Below are 13,059 nucleotides of genomic sequence, written 5' to 3' on the forward strand. Positions count from 1 at the left end.
GGTAGGAGAGCAAGAGAAGCCAGAAGAACAAGGGGAGGGTCAGGAGGAGCCAAAGAGAGTTTAGAAAAGGTCCTTCAGGTTGGGTCCTCTCCTGCCCTTTATAAGCTAAGTCACAAAGGCAAAGAAAGAGAATTAAACGGAAATATGAAAAAAGTCAGCATAACACCTTTCTGATAAATTAGGTAATTTCATTAGTCCTGAAAATCTGAAAAGAGTCGACAGTAAAGGATTTTGACATGAAAACTTCCATAAAATTAAAGCAACTGAGTTAGAAATGGAACAATAAAAGGCAATTTACTGCTCCTCACCTTAAAGATATAAAAAAGAATCAGGGTGAACTTTAGACTCAATTTGTGACACAAGATAGGTGTTGAATCAAACTATAATGATCAAAATTGATAATTACTGAGCAAATAAAAATTATTATACTGATCTATTTATTAAAAGATACATAAGATACACATGAGTACACAGTATTCTCATTATAAAATATTTTTGAAATATCAAAATCTCTAAAATGATCATGCATTTTATAGGCTATGCATGCAAGCACATAAAAATCTAACTTTAAAACGGTTCTGCAGTTCAGTCTACTTTGTAATTCTGAGCTCCCAATCTGCCTGACAGAAAAAAAGTCATCTAGTCTTTTTCAAGTAAACTGGGGCAATTTAGTAATTAAGTCATTTTATGAGTAAACAATGAAATTCAAGGTCCTGCTCCTGCCCTTTCTTTCCCATTATCCTCTGGGTGAATCAAGTTCTGGTGCAGGTGAGACAGGCTGGACCTGGGACCTGGGACCCTTTGTTGCAGTGCTTGCACCTGGACAAAACTCTCCTCCAGCAACAGAATACAAAGAAACTATAAGGACCTAAAAGTAACTGCACACATGGCAGTCAGGCAATTATGAGCAATAAGATACAAAATGACTGGGACTTCCCTGGTGGTGCAGTGGTTAAGAATCCACCTGCCAACGCAGGGGACATGTGTTCGAGCCCTGGTCTGGGAAGATACCACATGCCGCGGAGCAAATAAGGCCATGCACTATGACTACTGAGCCTGTGCTCTAGAGCCCGCGAGTCACAACTACTGAGCCCATGTGCCACAACTACTGAAGCCCACACACCTAGAGCCCGTGCTCTGCAACAAGAGAAGCCACCAAAATGAGAAGCCAGTGCACTGCAATGAAGAGTTGCCCCTTGCTGCAACTAGAGAAAGTCCGTGCGCAGCAACGAAGACCCAACGCAGCCAAAAATAAATAATATAAATAAAAATAAATTCATAAAAAAAAGATACAAAACAACCAAAAACCCAACTTCCACTTCTGAGGTGTCAAGCAAAATCAGGGTCCTGCACATGATTCCTGCACAAAGCACCACCAAGGGGTGCGCAGACCACCTAAGCCACCCCTCTGGCTTGACCCAAGGGTCCACCCCTACCCTCACCCCATTTAAGGGACCAGCTCACCCCCACTCAGGAGCAAGCAAGGGAACCTGCTACTTGCTTTCAGTCCCTTGTGCCACAACACAAGTCCCAATAAAGCCTTGCGTGAATTTCTAGTTTGACCTCTTATCAATTTCTATTGATTAAGGAGTCCAAGAACCCTGGGTTGGTAATAAAGCCTTCTAGTTTTCTTAGCATGGAGGAAGAGGAACCTGATCCATGGTCACTTCTGCCTGTCCATGTTGGATTTCTATGTAAATACATGACTCCCGTGGTCATCCTTGTTATCTATTGTGATGACTCTGGTTTTATCATGCTCTTTAATTTCCTGCACCTCATCTTCCTTGTGACTACTCTAGGTCCACTGGCCCTTTCTCAACCACTGCTTGAGGGCAATTGGACATTCAGTTGCACCCTTGACCCTATAATGGAGTAAATAAGACAAAGTGGGGTGTCACCAAGGCACCCACTTGGATGTATCACTCAACTGTTTCTGCTCCACCAGGATTCACGTGTTTTCTGAGGCTGGGAAGTGAGGGACATATCCCTTCTGCTTTATCCGTTGCCACCGGTCCTTCCTTACAGCAGGGTAAACCTGGTCTCTGCTGGTAGATCTAAGAGTGGGCCTTCCCCAATATCCAACTAACTCCAGTGTTATCTTCTCCACAAAGCTGGATACCTTTATTTTATTTTGGCAGAAAAACCTAAATTATTCCTAACTCTGTAGTAGTTTACATTATACATTTCACATACAAAGTACTTTTGGTGCTTAGACTTTTGATATTCAAAATGATTCTTTGTAAACTAAATGTAGCTTTCCTCTCTAGAAAAGTTTGCTAAAGTTAAAAACTATTTCATCTTTTAAGACAAATGTTTTAGTTATGAGTTTAAAAAACTCTTTTTGAAATTCAATTGACCTTTTTTTTCTGGATTCTTTTGGGCTTACCCTTCCCTGGAGCAAATGAAAGTCCTCTGAAACAATGTGAAATATGGAAATAATGTAGAATTTTTATTCTGTTGCATTTATATATTTATTTAATGTGTCAACAACATTAATTATCACAGATTTTTAAAAATGTTTTATTATCTAATAGAGATAGTTACCTGCCATTATTCTTCTTCAGAATATTTTTAGGTGTTTTGCCTGTTTAAATTTTTCATATAAATTTTAGAAGCAGCTTATTTAACTTACACCCCTCCCGAACACACACACATACTCAGCACAGTTACATACATACAAGCGAACCAAACTCTGGTATTATTTTATTGAAATCCTATTGCATTTATTAACTAATTTATGAAAAACTAAAATTTTAATGATCTTGAGCCTCCATATTAAAAACATAGTATTATTTTCCATTGGTTTAAGTCTCCTTCTGTTTTTTACTTTTTACATTTCAAAGTGATCAACCATGATAACCCTAGTTACGATGTCACCATACAAAGATGTACATAGTTATGTTCATAACCATGACTCATTTATTTTGCAAATGGAAGTTTGTACCTCAACATCCCTCACCTCTTTCTTTCCTCCTCCCATCCCTTTCCCCTCTGGCAACCACCTGTTTGTTCTCTATGACTCTGTTTCTGTTTTGTTATATCTATTCATTTGTTTTGCTTTCTAGATTCCACATATAAGTGAAATCATACAGTATGTGTTTAACTTCTTTCACTTAGCATAATACCCTCTAGGTCCATCAATGTTGTCACAAATGGCAAGATTTCATTCTTTTTTATGGCTGAATAATATTCCATTGTAAATATTTACCACATCTTCTTTAACCATTCGTCTATTGATGGACACTTAGGTTGCTTCCATATCTTGGCTATTGTAAATAATGCTGTAATGAACACTGGGGGCATGTAACTTTTCTAATTAGTGTTTTTGTTTTCTTCTGATAAATACTCAGGAGTGGAATTTCTGGGTCAAATGGTAATTCTATTTTTAATTTTTTCAGGAATCTCCATAATGTTTTCCATAGTGGCTCTACCGATTTACATTTCCATTAATAGTGTATGAGGGTTCCCTTTCCTCCACATTCTCACCACCACTTGTTATTTGTTATCTTTTTGATAATAGCCATTCTGACAGGTGTGAGGTAATGTCTCATTGTGGTTTTGATTTGCATTTCCCTGAGGATTAGTGATGCTGAGCATCTTTTCATGTGCCTGTTGGCCATTTGTATGTCTTCTTTGGAAAAAATGTCTATTCAGGCCTTCTGTCCATTTTCAATTGGGTTGTTTGGTTTTTTTTGATGTTGAATTGTATGAACTTTTTTAAAAATCCCTTATTGGATCTATCATTTGTGAATATTTTCTCTTATTCACTAGGTGGCTTTTTCATTTTGCTGATAGTTTCCTTCACTGTGAAAAAGCTTTTAAGCTTGATGTGGTCCCATTTACTTATTTTTGCTTTTGTTGCCCTTGCCTGAGGAGACATATCCAAAAAAAATATCACTAAGATAAATGTCAAAGAGTTTACTACCTATGTTTTCCTCTAAAAGTTTTATGGTTTCAGGTCTTACATTTAAGTCTTTAATCCATTTTGAATTTATTTTTGTGCATGGTATGAGAGAGTAGTCTAGTTTGATTCATTTGCATGTAGCTGTCCTGTTTTCACAAAACCATTTATTGAAGAGGTTGCCCTCTCCCCATTATATATTGCTTTGTTTGTCATAGATTAATTGCCCATATAAGAGTGGGTTGATTTCTGGGCTTTCTATTCTGTTCCACTGATCTATGTGTCTGTCTTGATGACAGCACCATACTGTTTTGATTATTGTAGTTTTGTAATATAATTCAAAACCAGGGAGTATGATAGCTCAGCTTTACTCTTCTTTCTCAAGATTGTCTTGGCTATTTGGGGTCTTTTTTGTTTCCATATTTTACACATTTTTCTATAATTTTTTTCTAGAAGTTTTACAGTTTTATTTTTTACATTTAAGTCAATGATCCACTGTGAGGTTTTTGGTAATAAGCTGTGAGATTTAGATCATGATTAAATTTTTGCCTACAGATATCCAATTGCTTCAGTTCAATTTTTTTTAAGGGCTACCATCTTCCATTTTGCACATTTGTCAAAAATCAGTTGAGTGTATTTATGTGCATCAAATTCTGAGTTTTCCACCCTGTTCTAGTGATCTATGTGTCTACTGCTCCACCAATACCACAGTATCTTGGTTAATGTAGATGTATAGTAAATCTTAATTTTGGGTAGAGTGATTCCTGTCACATTATTCTTCTTTATCAGGATTATTTTAGTTTAGGTCTTTAGTCTAAGGCCTGTGCATCTCCATATCAATTTTAGAATAAGCTTGTCTATGTCTACAAAAATGCTTGCCAGGATTTTTATAGGAATTGCATTAAATCTATAGATCAATTTAAGGAAAATTGACAACTTTATAGTGTTGAGTCTTCCAGTTCATGACCAAAGTATGTCTCTCCATTTAAGTCTTCTTTGATTTCTTTCACCGTCATTTAGTAATTTTTCAGCATACAAATCTTATACATGTTTTGTTAAGCATATACTTAAATGTTTCATTTTCTTTGGAGAAACTGTAAATCAGTGGTCCCCAAACTTTTTGGCACCAGGAACTGGTTTCGTGGAAGACAATCTTTCCACAGACCGGTGTTGGGGGGGAATGGTTTGGGGATGATTCAAGCACATTACATTTATTGTGTATTTTATTTCTATTATTATTACATTGTAATATATAATGAAATAATTATACAACTCACCATAATGCAGAATCAGTGGGAGCCCTGAGCTTGTTTTCACTTGCCACTCACTGATCAGGCTTTGATATGAGCCTGCAAGCAGTTGATTTATTATGGTCTCCACGCAGTCAAACTTCTCTGCTGATGATAATCTGTATTTTCAGCTGCTCCCCAGCACTAGCATCACTGCCTCAGCTCCACCTCAGATCATCAGGCATTAGATTCTCATAAGGAGCACTCAACTTAGATCCCTTGCATGCACGGTTCATAGTAGGGTTCGTGCTCCTATGAGATTCTAATGCCACCGCTGATCTGACAGGAGGTGGAGCTCAGGCAGTAATGCGAGCCTTGGGGAGCGGCTGTAAATACAGATGAAGCTTTGCTCACTCTCCCGCTGCTCACCTCCTGCTGAGCAGCCTGGTTCCTAAAAGGCCATGGAGCAGTAGTGGTCCATGGCCCAGGGGTTGGGGACCCCTGCTGTAAATGACATTGTGCTTTTAATCTTGGTTCCCTCATTTTCACTGTTAGTATATAGAAATGTGATTAACTTCCATATGTTGATACTGTATGCTGTAACCTTACCTAACTCACTACTTCTAGGAAGTGTTTTTGTTTTATTTTGCTTTTTCAAATGACTTGGGTCTTTCTACGTAGATAATTATGTCACCCACATAAATAGGGGCAGGTTTACGTCTTCCTTTCTGATCGATATGCCTTTTTTTTCCTCTTTGTGTCTTATTACAGTAGGCCGAACTTCCATTACCATGTTAAATAAGAGTGGTGAGAGCAGATATCCTTGCCTTGTCCCTGATTTTAGGAAGGAAGCATCCAGTCTTATGATCCTATTGAAACTTATGATCCTATTGATTTTTTTTGATATGCTCTTTATCAAATTGAGATAATTCCCTTTGATTCTTACTAAGAGTTTTTGTCATATATGGGTGCTGGATTTTGTCAAATGTTTGTCTCTGTCAAGTTCATATAATTATATGATCTTTCACAGGAGTGGCACATTTATTAAAAAAAAAAAGAGGAACAGGAAACATCTAAGTGATTACATAACAAAAGGAGCTTCTTAGTTGAAAGATCCTTGTTAGAAGAGGGAGCATCAAGAACTCAGCAGCTAGTATCAACCTATTCTTCCACTGTCAGCTCTTTGCCAAATTACTGAAAGGGGAGAGAAAATTAGCCTTTGAGGCCATGTCGAGTAGTATTTCCTGACAAGTTTTGTCAGTTCTACCTACAAAACAAATTTATCCATTTCCTTCCATCTCCACTGAAACTGCTCCTATACAGAAACAATCTTCTTTCAGTATCTACTCTCCCTGTTTATTCTTATTCTTTTCCAATCAATTCTCTCCATAACAGCCAAAGTTATCTTTTAAAGATGAAAATCAGATCATGCTCTTCCCCTAATTAAAAATACCCAATGGATTCCCATTGTATTTGGAATATAATTTACTCTCCTCATGATGACCTATAGGCCCTACCTGTCCTTGTCACTCCATGCCATTAAGAATGACCTCATCTCTTACGTCTAACCTCTTACCTACTAGTCCGGTAACTAACAACATAGGTTTATTCCCACTTAGGAACTTTATACTTGCTATTCCTTCAGTCTAGAGTGCTCTTTTTCTCCAGATTCCCATTCATTCATTTATGCATGTTCATTCTCTATCATTCAAGCCTCAACTAAAATGAGAAGTAATCTTTAGGGATTCCTTCCTTGATCACTTCATCTACTGTAATCCCATCAATGTGGGCACTCTATTAGGTGTTTTATGGGTTTTTTTGTTTTGTTTTGGTTTTTTAGCACTTATCAGTACCTAAAACAAAACAGGAAGGTTGAAAATAAGGGATAGAAAACTGTATTCCAGGCAAATACCAAACAGAGGAGAACAAAAATCACTAACAAAAACAAACAAGCAGTCAACGAAGCAAAGTTCCTGCTGTCACAGAACTTATTTTCCAAGAGGAACATAGATGATTTTAAAAGTATATAAGTCATATGTACTGTTATTTTGGGAAATGATAGTGTTTGGAGAAAAAGCAAAAGGAAGAAAGGACAAAAGGATAGTCATCCCTGGCAGCAGGAAACAGTAGCCCATTTAGATCAGGTGGTCGGGAAAGGTGATGTTTGAGCAGAAGAATGAATGAAGGAGTGAGTGAGCCACATAGAATAAAGAGTGCTCCAAGCTAAGATAAGATCTGGGAAGAGGTTAACCTTGGCATGTGTGAGGAACAAAAAATAGGCCAGTGTGGCTGGAGGGTAATGACCAAGGCAATTAAGGGGAAGATTGAAACTGTGGTCTTATAAGCTATGGTAAGGACTTTGAATTTTATTCTAAGAGGGTTAAAAATTCATTGTAGAGCCATCTGAGCAAAAGGGCTACCTGATTTGATTTAGACATTAAAATCTTTACTCTGACTGCTACTGTAATCAACCCCCAGACCCAAAGGAGAAGCAGGGAGAGGCCAGTCAGGACCTTGCTGCTGTGGTCCAAGTTAGAGGTGATGGCAGCTTGGAACAAAGTGTCCCTTTGAGTGAAGAGTTTGTCGGCTCAGCTGGGGACATGTTCTATTTGAGATGCTGAGGAGATATTCAAGAAGAGAAAATGAGATGACGGTTGAACATACAACTTTGGAGTTTGAAAAGAAGTATGGAGTGGAGATTTAAGTTTGGAAATTGTTTAAAGCCAGAAGAGGAAGTGATCACTAGGTTGCAACTGTAAATACAGAAGTGGTTTGTGGCTGAAACTTGAGGTAGTCCAACATCACGAGATCGAGGAGAAAAGAAAAATGACATTGGAAGGGGAAAATATGAAAACTAAAAAAGTGTGTGTCCTGGAAACCACATGAAAAGAGATTTCCAAGGAAGAGAAATTAGTCAATTGGGTCCAATGCTGCCAATATGCCAAGTACATTGTGTTAGAATTGATTGTTAGATTTGGCAATATGAGGTGTTTGGTCTCATCAAAAAAAATCTGTATGAGAGATGGTGATAAAATCTTGTTTAGTGTGAATTCAAGAGAACAAAGGAGAGAAACTGAAGACAATGCAATTCCTTCAAAGAGTTTTGATGTAAAAGGGAGCAAATAAATGAACCCGTAGCTGGAGAAGGATACGGGATCACAGGAAGGTTGTTTTTATTGGCCTTTATGTTTGTTCTTTTAGGATGAGGAAAATTACAAGCAAATAAGTTTGTAAATGAAAGTGATCTAATGCAAATTTGATGATTCAAAAGACACAGAGGAAAACTGCTAAAGCAAAGTCCTGAGTAAGGGAAAGGCGATTGGGGTACAGTGCACAAGTGCATAGATGGTCTTGTTCGATGTATACAGAGTGCTCCCCACAGTGAGAGTATACGAGGATTGGTACTGAGCACAGATGCACATGGTTGGGTTGATGTGTTGGTGGGACTACATGGAAGATCTCTCCTAACTGCTTTAATTGTTCTTAATGAAACAGAAAATAAAGTCATGTGCTTAAAAAAGGATAAGGAAGAATCTTTGGAAGTTAGAGAATAGAAAAGAATGTGTGAAAAGTGCAAAGAGGGTGAGAGAAAAAATGGTAGGCAGGAATACAGAGGGGTTCCCCAGTAACATCAAGACCCCACTTAGTGTTAAATGTTATGAATTCTAAGTAAGACCAGTTATCATAAGAATATATTTTCCACCAGTGAAGTTCAGCTGCATGGGTGCTCTGCACAAGAGGAAAATTTGATTTAACCAAGATTGGTATTATGCCAGGTAAGACAGGGGCACGTGAATTAAATGTGAATGCAATGAAATGATAGTCTGTGTAATTTTAACAGGGTAGAGAGGACAAAAGGGGGCAGTAACATGGAACTTTGAAAATGACAGAAATAAACATAGATATAAAATGTAGGGCTTTATAAATTGAGGAATTATTTAGATTAAGATACCAGTGAGAATGAACTGGAAAAATAAGTGATGGAAATAATAGTTCTTTAGAAAATATAATGGAAGAAGATATCTCATTCCTAAATGAAACAAAACAGATCAAATACATGGAAATAGAAAATACTCATTTTCTTTTTTTTTTGTTTTTTGTTTTTTGTTTTTGTGGTACGCAGGCCTCTCACTGTTGTGGCCTCTCCCATCGTGGAGCACAGGCTCTGGACGCACAGGCCCAGCAGCCACGGCTCACAGGCCCAGCTGCTCCGTGGCACGTGGGATCCTCCCGGACCGGGGCACAAACCCGTGTCCCCTGCATCGGCAGGCGGACTCCCACTGCACCACCAGGGAAGCACAAAAATACTCATTTTCTACATGAAGAATATTTTAAAACCCTACTGAAACACATAAAAGAAGACAAACATTACCATTTAAATCTTGCTTTGGGTAGAAAGCCTCAGTATTATAGACTAAAGATGTTTATTCTTAAATTTCTGTGAATACAATGAAAAATCAATAAAAATACCATTAATTGTTAAATGTGAGAATAACTGGGGAAATTCCAAACAAGAATAATTGGGGGGAGGCAGATTTAGCATACGGTAGCATAATGTAGTAAAAATATGAGATGTTTGTATTATTTGATATATGGTGTTGAGACAATGGCCTAGTTATAGGTAATAATAAAAGGTGCATCTGATTTCATTTTAAGAAGTACATCTTTGTTTCTTACAACCAATTTGATTCCAGATGAATCAAATACTGAAACATAAAAAGTATAGAAGACATGGGTACTTAAAAAAATAATGTTGGAGTTAGGAAGGCCTTGATAAACACATAAATAAAATGCTAATAAAATTTCAAACTCACAAACTCAGTAATAATGATAAACAGAAGAAAAATACTGCAACATGTATAATAAAAGGCATATTTCCTTATTAGAGAACTCTTACAAGAAAATGATGACAGAATATGAAAAATGAGCAAGGTATGTAAATGGACATTCACAGCAAATGAAGTACAAATGATTAATAAGTATATGAAAAGTGTGTAAATTAATACATCTTATTTTGGTTTCAGTTTGGTAATAGTTATTAAGTTTTTGAATGCACATATCACTAAGAAGTCTTATTTTCAGGAATGTATCCTACAGATGTGCTCCCAGAAGTGTACAATTATATGTGAACTTTATATATAAAGTGATTTTCTTTATAATACCCTTTAAAAATGCCCAAAACTGCAAACAGTCTATATATCCATGGATATTTAGAATAGGGTAAATAAATTATGTTATACTCTTACCTTACTATATGCAATTGTTCAAATGAATGATAAAAACCTTCATGTATTGTTTTGTAAAGACATCTCGAATGTATTGTTATGTGAAAAAGCAAGTCATATAACAGTACACAGAATACAGTCCATTTGGATTACAAAAAAGGAAACACACACACACACACACATACACAGGTATACGCAGAGAACATTCCTAAATTCTATTTAGTAGGTTTGGTTTTATTTTATTTTCTTATTTTCTATATTACACTAAAGCCTGTTTGACTGTTTTGCATACAACTGCATCTGCTTTATTTGTTCAAGAGAGGATGTCACTCAGCTGTTTGATAGCTTTGTCCAAAAGGAAGAGTGCACCTCTCTTACATGGTCAGAGAAACAAAGCAGTTAGAGATGTATGTGTATGTCGTTGTGTATTTGTGTACTTGTGTGTGTGTGTGTGTGTATGTGTGTGTTTAAAATTGGAGAACCTCAACCAAAATCAGTGTTTCCAAAAAGTGATAGAATGTAATGAAAAGTTCATCCCCTTTGCAATATTTTCAATATTAATTTCAACACCTAATTAAAATTTTCAGAGCTTTTCTAAAGTGAATTACTCTTTTTTTTTGAATTTTTGAATTTTATTTATTTTTTTATACAGCAGGTTCTTATTAGTCATCCATTTTATACACATCAGTGTATACAAGTCAATCCCAATCTCCCAATTCATCCCACCACCACCCCCAACCTCTGCCACTTTCCCCCCTTGGTGTCCATATATTTGTTCTCTACATCTGTGTCTCAGTTTCTCCCCTGCAAACTGGTTCATCTGTACCATTTTTCTAGGTTCCACATATATGTGTTAATATATATTTGTTTTACTCTTTCTGACTTACTTCACTCTATGACAGTCTCTAGATACATCCACATCTCAAACAAATGAACAAATTTCATTCCTTTTTATGGCTGAGTAATATTCCATTGTATATATGTACCACATCTTCTTTTTTATTTTTTTATTACTATTTTTTTACATCTTTATTGGAGTATAATTACTTTACAATGGTGTGTTAGTTTCTGCTTTACAACAAAATGAATCAGTTATACATATACATATGTTCCCATATCTCTTCCCTCTTGCATCTCCCTCCCTCCCACCCTCCCTATCCCACCCCTCTAGGTGGTCACAAAGCACCGAGCTGATCTCCCTGTGCTATGCGGTTGCTTCCCACTAGCTATCTATTTTACGTTTGGTAGTGTATATATGTCCATGCCACTCTCTCACTTTGTCACAGCTTACCCTTCCCCCTCCTCATATCCTCAAGTCCATTCTGTAGTAGGTTTGTGCCTTTATTCCCATCTTACCCCTAGGTTCTTCATGACATTTTTTTTTCTCAGATTCCATATATATGTGTTAGCATATGGTATTTGTCTTTTTCTTTCTGACTTACTTCACTCTGTATGACAGACTCTAGGTCCATCTACCTCACTACAAATAACTCAATTTCGTTTCTTTTTATGGCTGAGTAATATTCCATTGTATATATGTACCACATCTTCTTTATCCATTCGTCGGTTGATGGGCATTTAGTTGCTTCCGTGACCTGGCTATTGTAAATAGTGCTGCAATGAATATTGGGGTGCATGTGTCTTTTTGAATTATGGTTTTCTCTGGGAATATGCCCAGTAGTGGGATTGCTGGGTCATATGGTAATTCTATTTTTAGTTTTTTAAGGAACCTCTATATTGTTCTCCGTAGTGGCTGTATCAATTTACATTCCCACCAATGGTGCGAGAGGGTTCCCTTTTCTCCACACCCTCTGCAGCATTTGTTGTTTGTAGATTTTCTGATGATGCCCATTCTAACTGGTGTGAGGTGATACCTCACTGTAGTTTTGATTTGCATTTCTCTAATAATTAATGATGTTGAGCAGCTTTTCATGTGCTTCTTGGCCATCTGTATGTCTTCTTTGGAGAAATGTCTATTTAGGTCTTCTGCCCATTTTTGGATTGGGTTGTTTTTTTAATATTGAGTTGCATGAGCTGTTTATATATTTTGGAGATTAATCCTTTGTCTGTTGATTCATTTGCAAATATCTTCTCCCATTCTGAGGGCTGTCTTTTTGTCTTGTTTATGGTTTCCTTTGCTGTGCAAAAGCTTTGAAGTTTAATTAGGTCCCATTTGTTTATTTTTGTTTTTATTTCCATTACTCTAGGAGGTGGATCAAAAAAGATCTTGCTGTGATTTATGTCAAAGAGTGTTCTTCCTATGTTTTCCTCTAAGAGTTTTATAGTGTCCGGTCTTACATTTAGGTCTCTAATCAATTTTGAGTTTATTTTTGTGTGTGGTGTTAGGGAATGTTCTAATTTCATTCTTTCACATGTAGCTGTCCAGTTTCCCCAGCACCACTTATTGAAGAGACTGTCTTTACTCCATTGTATATCCTTTCCTCCTTTGTCAGAGATTAGTTGACCATAGGTGTGTGGATTTATCTTTGGGCTTTCTATCTTGTTCCATTGGTCTATATTTCTGTTTTTGTGTCAGTACCATATTGTCTTGATTCCTGTAGCTTTGTAGTATAGTCTGAAGTCAGGGAGTCTGACTCCTCTAGCTCCATTTTTTTTCCTCAAGACTGCTTTGGCTATTCGAGGTCTTTTGTGTCTTCATACAAATTTTAAGATTTGTTCTAGTTCCGTAAATGGCCATTGGTAA

This window comes from Stenella coeruleoalba (assembly GCF_951394435.1).
Source record: "Stenella coeruleoalba genome assembly, chromosome: 1".
Lineage (NCBI taxonomy): Eukaryota > Metazoa > Chordata > Mammalia > Artiodactyla > Delphinidae > Stenella > Stenella coeruleoalba.